The sequence below is a fragment of the Budorcas taxicolor genome, chromosome 5 (assembly GCF_023091745.1).
Source record: "Budorcas taxicolor isolate Tak-1 chromosome 5, Takin1.1, whole genome shotgun sequence".
In the NCBI taxonomy this organism is placed as follows: domain Eukaryota; kingdom Metazoa; phylum Chordata; class Mammalia; order Artiodactyla; family Bovidae; genus Budorcas; species Budorcas taxicolor.
This window is the reverse complement of record NC_068914.1, coordinates 63,335,957-63,348,471: the sequence shown is the minus strand read 5'-3', so window position 1 is coordinate 63,348,471 and position 12,515 is coordinate 63,335,957.

Sequence of the window (12,515 nt, the reverse complement as noted above, 5' to 3'; positions counted from 1 at the left end):
AGAATAGGTTCTCTTTGAGTATTGTAGGTTGAATTAAATTGCCAGTTGAACTGAACCAATATATATACTATAATTTATATATACATTTATACATTTTTTATATCTTTTACTTTCTAAAAGTATTTTATTATTGCAAAGAAAAAATTTATTAAGTATTTAAGCAGTTAACTGAGGATAATAAACTATTTTAAGTAATCTAAGTTAGTTTGGACTTGATTCTTACAAACCCAATGCTTTTAAACTCTATGTAGTCGGTAACCATGTTTGATAAGAAGACTTCTGTTTCAAAGAAATTTTAATCATTTTGTTAGTATTCCAATTGCTTTATTCATCAAAATATTTTTTTCTTTGCTATTTCAAGTTGAGGAATTTGATTTCTGATCTTAAAAACTTTGATCTTTTTTCCCAAAGAAAGACAAAACATTTTGCTATTTCAGCTTTCAAGGGTCTAAAATCAGTTCAAGTCTCAAAGCTGATAGTGGCACAGATCCATTCAATTTAGTAAAGTGTGCTCTCTGTTTCTCTCTAAATGTTACAGAGAATTCATCATCATTTTTCCATTTAAAAAAATGAAATGATAAGCCAAGGGGATCAACACATCATGAACTCATTAGAGGAAAGCCTATCTTGATTACTTACTTCTTGCTCTTACAATTTATCCCAACAAGATTTCTTGAAAGTTATACCAGAAAAACAAGACAGTGAGAATGTTTTATGATGGAAAGATTGTTTGCCGGGACAGAATTCAGGAATCCAGATTCCAGCCTTGATCCTACTAAATCACACCATTTCTGCAGAATACCACTAAATTTCTCTGGATCTCAGCTTTCTTTTCTGGAAAATAGAGAGTATGATGTATATGTCCTTCTCCACAAGGACAAAAGTAGTGAACACAGTTTAAATATGGGAACTTTTTTTCTCCTATGTTGTCTGTTATGGCATATATTTTTCCCTATGAAAACAAGTATTGAGTAAACCAATCCCATCAATAGATCTAATGTGGATTTAACAATGTACTCCAAACATTTACTGCATCCCAGCTGTGTATCATTTATTACCTGCTTCTATGAACTAGGAGCTGGGCAGTTCTGAATATTCATTGGAAGGACTGATGCTGAAGCTCCACACTTTGGCCACCTGATGTGAAGAACTAATTCATTAGAAAAGATCCTGATGCTGGGAAAGATTGAAGGCAGAAGGAGAAGGGGATGACAGAGGATGAGATGGCTGGATGGCATCACTGACTCTATGAACATGAATTTGAGTAAGCTCCGGAAGTCAGTGATGGACAGGGAAGCCTGTCATGTTGCAGTCCATGGAGTCACAAAGAGTTGGAAATGACTGAGTAACTGAACTGAACTGATGAACTATGAACTTGAAATGTATTACTCTAATCTTTAGAAGGCAACTACTAGGTAGTCATTTTTATTCTAACTTGACAGAGAAAAAAACCATCAAGAGAGTCAGTCCTATATATTTCATCCACCTGTGCAGGAAAAGTTCTAGATTGGAGCCAGGAAACATGACTATTCCCATTTTACAGATGGAGTTTCTGAGGCTCAGGAAAATTGAGTTTCCCGAAGTCAAAAAGAAGGTTTATGATCTATATAGGGTTCAACACTTCTGGGTAATGAATACTGGGAGTTCCATTTAACCTATGGGGAAACTGAGGCTCAGAGAGGTTTAAGAATCTGCCCTAAATTTCCCAGGCAGAAAGTACTAAAGCTAGGATTTTATCCTAGGTCTGTTGACCGCAAAGCTAATGTTCTTTTCATTACCACACAGTGTAAAAGGAAGGACATTAGATACAAAATATACTTCCTCTTTTTATATAATACACATTGTAAAATCAATCATTTTGCACTTTATAACCTCCTTGTTCATTTTTTTCCTCCATTGTTGGCTACAAAGCCTCTCTCTGTTCTTCTACCTGATTTAGCTGGTCTCCAGAAATCATATGTGTTCTGTTTCCTTTTCAGAGAAAAAGGCTTCTATAGCATCATACCTTCTGTTTTATTTTTTTTTTTAATCAATTCTGCTTATATTGCTAAGAGTTCAAGGATTATCTTCCTTAACAAAGCCACATCTTTGATGTATTTGATTTAGGAGAACAGCTTCAGCGAAGGATGAATTGACAAAAACTCTTTATTGAAGTTCAAATAGGAAAACTTTGTACTACTGCAAATAATCAAGATTTTAGCCAATCTTTTTTGTTCACCACGTACTATGTTGTCGATATTCTCTAGTGAACCTTCTCCCTAGGAAGCCTTCCTTCCTCAAAATGCCTTCTTTAAGTTAGCTGTTGGCGCTTTAATACCTTTACTACTTTATTTCTGCTCAATGCAAACTTTTTAGTTTCTCTTTTTCCTAGTTAGCACCATTGGAAACCAGATGAAAGGCAACTTCTCACTTTGCACTGATAGTTGATCAAGATAAGCCCACAAACACAAAGGTTACAGAGATGATATTGTACAAGCTATACTAAGGTCAGGTATCCAGAAACCCGATAAGGTGGATTAAGGGAAAAATCAGCACAGATAATCTTAAGCGTCTAATGTTTGCCCTGAAAAGCCTCAGTGCTAGCCTATTTCCTGTGCTCTACATAAAAGAACACTGCTTTGCTTTGGGGGCCCTTCATTGTCGTGAAATCAGTCATTTGAATCAAAATCCTTAAGGACATTTTCCATGCTGAGAGTCTTGCTTTGAAAAGTGTCTAATTATCTCAGAGTCCTGATAGCTATCCAGCATGCCCTACACTTGACAAATTATTTTCTATCATTGGACCCCAGGAGAAAACTCTGCAAAGTAGATACTGTACTATCAGAAATAGTTAAGTCACTTCGTAGCCCCTAAATATTTCTATGAACAAGAAAAAAATCATTAGAGGATGCAGTAAAACATCATGGTTAGAAGGATGGGCTTTTAAAGTCATTCAGGCACAGCTTAAATCCAAGACTGGCCACTTTCTACCTGTATGTCCTTGAGTAGTCACTTAACTGCTCTGTGGCTATAGATTCCTTATCTGTAAACCAGTTAATTATGCCCACCTCATAGTAGTAGTAGTTTAGTTGCTAAGTCATGTCCAACTCGAGTTAATTAGCTTGCTTCTCTTTCTCTAAATAATGACAATGATTAGCATCATCCTGTACAGAGATGGTTTGCCAAAACCAAACAATAACTGTTGTGCAAGGAGTAAAGTGAGAATTATTGTATAGATTACTATAGAGGTTAACTAATATATGCAAAGTACATGGTAAGTACTCCATAAACCATTACGAACTGACTCAAGCCAATTCAATATGCACAACTCTTAGATTCTTTATGGTAGATTATGTGGCTACCAGATCCTGTTGAAAGCAAATCACAGACCAAATCGTGCAACACATATAGGCCTTCTCCAGGGGATCTTCCCGACCCAGCAGTTGAACCTGGGTCTCCCAGATTGCAGGAAGCTTCTGAGCTACCAGGGAAGCCCCAATATAATGACAAATAGACATAAATCAGGTCACACCAGGTATTCTTTATAGTTTGATAAAGTTCCAGCTCTTAGTACAGTTAAGTGTTCCATAAACATCTCACATGAAATAATTACTCAAAACAAACACATCATTAGAAATTCTCTTACCCAATAGCTGGAACCAACCTGTTTAGGACTCAAGTCTTACGCATCATTTTTACTGCTAAAGCTTTCAGGCCTCCTTGAATTATTATACCCTGTTCATGACTATGCCTCTAGAGCAGTTTTAGGCAGTGCACATATCCTGAAGAGCTTTAAGTTTACCAATGAGACTGTCTTCTTATATTAATGATATTGATCAATAAGCCAGCATTTTCACCTCTGAAAAATTATTTGCCATATAGTATGCTGTTTATGAATAATATAGAATATTCCTATTTCTGACATATTTGCCATCTATGAAATAAGCTTGATTTAGATAGCATAGAGATGGATGATAGAAGTGCATACATTAGCATCTCACAGTGCATGGAACTTTTAGCTTGAAAGCTAGCTGGCGAGCCCTGGACTAAAATTCTTGAATAGGATGTTTTCAGCATGTGGAATGTATTCTCCATCAAATAACATACACACAGTACCAAGCTGCATATTTTTAAGGTAAATGAAAGATATCATAGCAAAAATCAATACAATTTAAGTGTGAATTCTTTATAAATGAAAAAGAAAATATATATTTAAAAATCAGTGATTATGACAATGATTATCTCATTTTTATCTACTGTCTCACCTTGGGTGCAGGCCTCAGAATAAAAGCTGGTAACAAGGATTTGCCATGGGAGCCTCCATAGTATGCAATAACAGATTTGAATGAAAAACAAATTTTTTTTTAAGGAAGGTGGGTGAGGGTGGCTGGTGTATATGGCTAAGATGGCAATGGCTAGGGCTTACCAGCCATTCTAAGCTAGGGTTTCTCAATTCTGAAAGCCATCTCTTCCCTCAAGGCCTTTGCAGACTAGGTTGAAAAGTGGTCAAGATCTGCATAACCTCTAAAGATGGGGTCATTGCAAATAGTTTCTAGCTGAGGGAAAACACAGACAATAAGGTACATTGTTAACAAAAGTCTTTTATCCAAACTTGATAAGTGGTCTGATGACGCTGGAGGGAGACAAGAAAAATCTGCTACTTGTCTAGGCAAGTTGCACATCCACTTAAAAAAAAGAAAATATCTACAATGCTTGTTTCAGACTTTGGAACCTACACTTGAGTCAAGTTTATTTGTTCTCTAGCTGCCTTAATGTCAAATTCTTTTCACCCACTACGTTCCAGAAGAAGAAAGAGGAAAGTTCCAAATACATGACAGCTTCTCTACCATTCCCTGTTTATAATTTTTAAAGGGAGATAACCAGGGGAGTCACATTACATTTCTTGATAGAGTTTTACCAAGTACTAGTACATTTGTCTATATTTCTACACTGTTCACTAACTGTGCCATTCAAGAGTTGAATATAACAAACTTGTCAATTAGGAAATAAGCCATATACTAGCAACTTCTCATTTAAATGATTCATTAGAGAACACATTTCAAAAGTATAATATAAAAAAGAACACTGCTACAGTTCGAGTCACACATCTCCTTTAAATCAGTTAAGTGAAGAGAATAACATCACTGACAAAAACATCACCCTAAATTAATTTATCTAATACACATAAAAGTTATGGGACATATATGGAAGTCATAATATCAAGGAAAATTCTGTAAAAATGTAGAATTATATAATGTTTTTTAAATGTCATGGAGAAGAGGGACTTATAGTAAAATATTAAAAGTTATAACAGCTCATGGTATTTGATTATCATATATATATATATATGGATACATATATATGTGTATATAGAAATGCATATTCCCAGAGATACATATTAATTAGAAAATCAATTCTACCTTTTTCTCTAGAAATTCTTCTCTAAATAATCTTAAAATCATTATCTTATTAATAATCACTCTTTACTGTAAACAAGGTAGAATATTTACTCTTTGACCTGGATTTCTTGGAAGTAGTACTTCTGGACTAGCCAGAAAGTGTTTCTTAAGTCAATTCTGGAGACAAATGTTCTCTACTGCTAAGTCACTTCAGTCGTGTCTGACTCTGTGCAACCCTACAGACGGCAGCCCACTAGGCTCCCCCATCCCTGCGATTCTCCAGGCAAGAACACTGGAGTGGGTTGCCATTTCCTTCTCCAATGCATGAAAGTGAAAAGTGAAAGTGAAGGCGCTCAGTCGTGTCCGACTGTTAGCGACCCCATGGACTGAAGCCCACCAGGCTCCTCCACCCATGGGATTTTCCAGGCAAGAGTACTGGAGTGGGGTGCCATTGCCTTCTCCAAATGTTCTCTTCCTCATTCAAATAAGACTCTCTGTGGCCTCCATTCTTCATCTGTAGATGAACTGTGTAAACCACATTTTATCAAAATTCTTTTCTAGTTTTAAAACCTAGAAATAGTGAAATAACTGTTTCTGAAATCTTTAAGGATTAGAAAGACACAAAAACAGTTATATAAGTTGAAAGGAATAATTATACTTATTAAAAATAAAACTTTGAGTCAAAACATATTTGCTAACCTTTTAGTAAAAAGAAAGAAAAATCACATGAAACTGTTATCAAGCCCCCATGTGCATATCCTCTTGCTTGAGTGTTCCCGTCAAATTCCCACAGCTCATTTTATTCTTTTGCTCAGCACATACTGAGAGTATCCTTCTCTCCTTCTCTGAATGAGGGCTCACGGATTACCAAATAACTTTCTCATTAATTGTAAGCCTAATGAATGTTATAAGGAGTGAGCAACCACTCTGCTTCTAAGAGGAAGTGTTATTTGAACCAGGATTTGAATGATGAAAAGGAGATTTCAGGCAGAAAATAGAGAAAAAGCTACTCCATGCAAAGGGAACAATGTGAGCACAGGAACAAAGGTGCCAAAGAGAAAATGTTGAGAAGTCCAATATGGCTAGTTGGAAGAAAGTAGCTGGTACAATTGATGAGTCTAGGGAGCTACAAACACGAATTGTGGCCAAATTGCCGGGAACTTCAGATTTTATTCTCTAGTTATGGAGAATCAGACTACATTTATAGACTATGAGGTACTGTGCCTATATTATTACAGATGCTAATGTAATGTTGACAGTGATGATGAAGTGGATGGGAAGAAGAAAAGACCAGAGACGGGATGACATTAGGTGAGTCTGTTCAAATAGTTTTAAATGAAATTCATGAGCTCTGAAGTGGGGTAGTGAGGATTGAAATGAATAATACATTTTAGAGTAGATTATTGGAGGTAATTAAAAATTATGTTATAATTACTGAAAGCATTAAAAATATTTGTCAAATGAATTCATTAATGAATAAATAAGTTAATTCTACAATTTTTTTTTTCAGGAACGTAATTATTTACTGTTTTTTTTTAAAATTGGACCTGTGATTCATTTTCAGGTGCCTGTAAAGGGAAAAGAATGCTGACTACCAATTATTTAAGTATTTCCTATCCTTGGCAATATTTTCTAATCTGTATTCTATAATCAAGAAAAAATAAACTAATGAGTTTGATAGTATTCCCTAAATATAAGAACTGTTGGGTTTTCACAGAATACTCTGAACTGTTATCTTTCAGCATTTTTAAGGCTGGTCAAACCAGACATCAATAGGATAAAGAAAGCGTCACATTTTTGTAGCTTGTGGCAAATTCATAGGAAGAAGGTAACATTTCCAAGTAACTTTCAGTTCAGTTCAGTCGCTCAGTCATGTCCGACTCTTTGCAACCCCGTGAATCGCAGCACACCAGGCCTCCCTGTCCATCACCATCTCCCGGAGTTCACTGAGACTCATGTCCATCAAATCTGTGATGCCATCCAGCCATCCCATCCTCGGTCGTCCCCTTCTCCTCCAGCCCCCAATCCCTCCCAGCATCAGAGTCTTTTCCAATGAGTCAACTCTTTGCATGAGGTGGCCAAAGTACTGGAGTTTCAGCGTCAGCATCATTCCCTCCAAAGAAATCCCAGGGTTGATCTCCTTCAGAATGGACTGGTTGGATCTCCGTGCAGTCCAAGGGACTCTCAAGAGTCTTCTCCAACAACACAGTTCAAAAGCATCAATTCTTCAGCACTCAGCCTTCTTCACAGTCCAACTCTCACATGCATACATGACCACAGGAAAAACCATAGCCTTGACTAGACGGACCTTAGTTGGCAAAGTAATGTCTCTGCTTTTGAATAGACTATCTAGGTTGGTCATAACTTTCCTTCCAAGGAGTAAGCATCTTTTAATTTCATGGCTGCAGTCACCATCTGCAGTGATTTTGGAGCCCAAAAAAATAAAGTCTGCCACTGTTTCCACTGTTTCCCCATCTATTTCCCATGAAGTGATGGGACCGGATGCCATGATCTTTGTTTTCTGAATGTTGAGCTTTAAGCCAACTTTTTCACTCTCCTCTTTCACTTTCACTAAGTAACTTTAGCAGGAAAATATTTCAGGGGATTCTGATTGGCCCATCTCAAGTGATATAGCCATACCTCACCAATCAGGGGATTGGCCAGGATTCTAAACCCAGGCCTCTAGTGAAGGGGGAAGGTGGGGAACAAAGGCTTGTGAATGACAATCCCTCCTGAAAGACTTTGAATCATCTTGTGTGATTTCTACAAAAGAAAGTGGGATGCTCGTAGCAGAGGAAGAATAGGAGAGGTGCTGAGTAGGTAAAAAATCCTAACCATAGTCGACAGCCTGAATTAGATCATGCCTTTTTCACTTACTGGCTTCCCTGGTGGCTCAGAGGTTAAAGCATCTGCCTCCAATGCGGGAGACCTGGGTTCGATCCCTGGGTTGGGAAGATCCCCTGGAGAAGGAAATGGCAACCCACTTCAGTATTCTTGCCTGGAGAATCACGTGGACTGAGGAGCCTGGTGGGCTGCAGTCCATGGGGTCGCAAAGAGTCGGACATGACTGAGTGACCTGACTTTACTTTTCACTTACCAATTGAGGAACTTGAATAAATTACTCAGTCTTATTGGTCCTCAGTTTCCTTATTGATCAAACACAAAAGTTATCTCCCTTACATGACTGTTGTGAGAAATTGGCGATATCATATAAGCTATGGGCCTTGTCCAATTACTGCCTCCTGTCTGGCATCAGCAAACTAATCAGAATAATATTTAAGAGATTCACTGTGTTCTGCTCGCTGCACTAAACACTGAAGGTAAAATAATGAGTGAGGATAGCCAGAGTGACTTTAATCATCACACAAACAAATGGGAAACTGCCTCTGTTTTATAAATGCTATAAAAGAGGGAATTCATACTTGAGTTTCTAGTAAGAGCGTGCATGTGTGCTAAGTCACTTCAGTCATGTCCAGCTCTTCGCGACCCCATGGACTATTGCCCACCAGGCTTCTCTGTCCATAGGATTCTCCAGGCAAGAATACTGGAGTGGGTTGCCACGCTCTCCTCCTCCAGGGTATTTTCCCAACCCAGGGATTGAACCTGCATCTCATATGTCTCCTGGCAGGAGAGTTCTTTGCCAGTGGCGCTACCTGGGAAGCCCTTCTAATAAAAGACATGCATGCTCAGTCGCTTCAGTCATGCATGATCTTTGCAATCCTGTGGACTGTAGCCCACCAGACTCCTCTGTCCATGGGATTCTCCAGGCAAGAATACTGGAGTAGGTTGCCATGCCCTTTTCCAGGAGATCTTACTGATGCAGGAATTGAACTCAAGGCTCCTGTGTCTCCTGCATCACAGGCAGATTCTTTGCCCACTGAGCCACCTGAGAAGCCCCTCTAATAAGAGAAGGCTGATCAAAGAGGCTGATCAGAGGTTGAGAAAGACCTACTTGAAGAAGGGAATTTAGGGAATACTGAGTTGAGATCTAAAGAATAAGAAGGTATTTACTAGGCGAAGAGGAGCGAGTTGAGCAAAGTGGTCTAGGCAGAGGCAGAAGGAAGAGTACCGAGTAAGTACAGGCTCTGAGATAGGAGAGAATTCTGAGGAATATCAAATGGCTCTTGCCTCCGGGGTAGGAGCACAGCACTAATTGACTTTGGAGAGGCAGTGAGGAGCCAGACCTCAGAACATTTAAACAGAGGAGGTTATATGATCAAAGTGTTATGTCTAACAGAGGGCAGCCAGAAGGGGAGAATGAACAAGAGATGTTTCGTATGCAGGCAAGACTTACCAGACTGACTTACTAAATTAAATCAATCTCTAAACATCAACAACAACAAATGTTAAAGCTCAAAAGAAAAAAAAAAAAAAAGAAGCTTTCCAACAATTAATCAAAAACAGCATGATGGACCAACTAGCACTGAATGCAAGTAAAGACTAGATAATCCTGGACAGACTTTCTTCCCAATGTATCAAATGTTGAACTCCCTGTACCCTATAACAGGAGCCTACTATTCTGCAAGAAAAAATTCCTGATGCCTCCTATCCATTTAGGGCATAGCCTTACCTCTTGTTCACTTTTAAGTAGCTCCTGGTTTTCTTCTGCTAAGGGGCTGGATGCTGGCTTTTGTCTTCTCTCAAAAGCCTACCCTGAAGAGAGATCTTAGTCTTTCTGACCCACTTCTGACCTCCTGATGAGCTTGTCCACAGTCTTTGATTTGTATGCTGGCTCTTCTAATCGCTTTGATATCTTCTTTCTTGTTGTTGTTGTTCAATCACTCAGTCACGCCCGACTCTTCTGGACGCCATGGACTGCAGCACGCCAGCCCTGCCTGTCTTTCACTATCTCCTGGAGTTTGCCCAAGTTCTCATCCACTGCATCGGTGAGGCCATCTGGCCATCTCATCCTCTGACGCCCTCTTTTCCTTCTGCTCTCAATCTTTCCCAGCATCAGGGTCTTTTCCAATGAGTCAGCTGTTTGCATCAAGTGACCAAAATACTGAAGCTTCAGCATCAGTCCTTCCAGTTCTCCAACACTCTGCCTTCTTTACAGTCCAGCTCTCAAAACTGTACGTGACCACTGTCTAGGGATGTCATAGCTTTCCTTCCAAGAAGCAATCATCCTCTAATTTCATGGCTGCAGCCACCATTAGAATTGTAGCATCGCATGAAGGAAACAACAGATACAGAGTTATCGGTGAGAAAGTCAGTCATGCTATTAAGCTAAAAAGCCATTGACTGTGGAGGTGGAAAAAGAAAACCGAACTGAGAGGGAGAAGAAAGGAAGAAGGGAGGAAGAGAGAGAAGAGAGTGAGTTATTCTAGGAGATGAGCATAGTGGGCACTGAGATGAATTATCCAGTTGATTGGAAAGAAACTGGACTGAATTTCTGCTAGGTCTAAATCCTCTGGTTTCTTTTAACCTGTTCTAACCTATAGGCCATTTCCTCTTATTGGTTTCATAAAATTAGTATGATTAGACAGATGTTGGCCAAGCTTCAGTAATTCTACCATGATGATTTTTGTCAATATCTATCTTCCTTTACTACCAGTTTCATTTAATATTATAAATTAAACTTCTTTTAAATTGACCCTTATTTTTTTTTCCTAAAAAAGCAATCAACTTGGACTCATCTGTTTAATATGATATATATGTTATGTGTATGTGTGTGTGTGTGTGTGTGTGTTAGTTGCTCAGAGGTGTCTGACTCTTGCTGACCCCATGGACAGTAGCCTGCTAGACTCCTCTGTCCATGGAATTCTCTGCGCAAGAATACTGGAGTGGGTTGCCATTCCTTTCTCCAAGGGATGGTCCTGACACAGGGGTCAAACCCAGGTCTCCTGTATTGCAGGCAGATTCTTTACCATCTGAGCCACCAGGGAAACCCTATATATGTTATACATGTTAATACACAGTAAACATTTTAAAAATACGCATTTCAACAACTTTGATTTGATAAACAAAGATGTAGTATCTATAGTTACTTGGGGAGCCTTTACAATTATGCATGCCACACTGTTAAATCCCTGATTGGAGACAAGATAATAGAGCCTGCATAGAGTCAAATAGAATCAACCTTCCTCAAACTCATTTCCCTTTCCATTGGTCCATAATGATACATTTCAGAAGTGTAACTCCTTAGTGCGTAATATATATGCAACTCTTTAGAAGATTCTGGCAGACCAAAATTACTCCTAAAGGCTGGTTATATTAAGATTGGGTTGCCAGGGAGGAGTCGTTAGTTAAATGATTTTCCTCTAAGGTCCTATTTGTTTCTGTTTTCACACTTCCACTCTGTTTAAGATGGTTTTATAGCACTGTTTTGACTGAAAGTGAGTAATTATTTAAAACTCTGAACTTTGGCTGTGGTCTTTTTTCAAACACTTATTTTCATAACTATGGAGGAGACAGTCTCCTCGCCAGAGATCTGTGGCTGCTTGGAGTAAAGCACTTGATGAAGGATCATAGTGAAACAAATGCACATTTCCACTCCTTGTTCTCCCGGAACTTGTTTGCTGTTAAGTGTGGTGTGTGTTGAGTCACATCTGACTCTTTGTGACCCCCATGGACTGTAGCCCACCAGGCTTCTCTGTCAACGAGATTTTCCTGGCAAGAGTGGGTTGCCATTTCCTCCTCCGGGGGACCTTCCCAAACCAGGGATCGAACCCGTGTCTCCTGAGTCTCCTGCACTGTGGGCAGATTTTTTTTTTCTTTTTTTTTTAACCGATGAGCCACCAGGGAAGCTCCCTTGAGTGTGGCAGATAGAATAATGCCTGTACCTGCTGCCCCCTCAACCCCTACCAAGATATCAATGTTCTAATCTCTGGAACCTGTGAATATGCTATGCTAAAGGGCAAAGGGGAATTAAGATTGCAGACAGAATTAATGATGCTAATCAGATGATTCAGGGAGCATACCCTGGATTATTCAGGTGAGCCTAATGTACACAAGGTCCTTCCAAGTGGAAGAAGGAGGCAGAAGGGAAGGCCAGAGTGGGCAATATGAAGACTCAACTCACCGTTAACTGATTTTGCAGAGGAAAATATCTGTGAGCCAAAAACTCTGGATTACTTCTAGAACCCTGGACAAGCAAGAAAAGGAATTCTCCTCTAGAGCTTCTATAAGGAACATAGT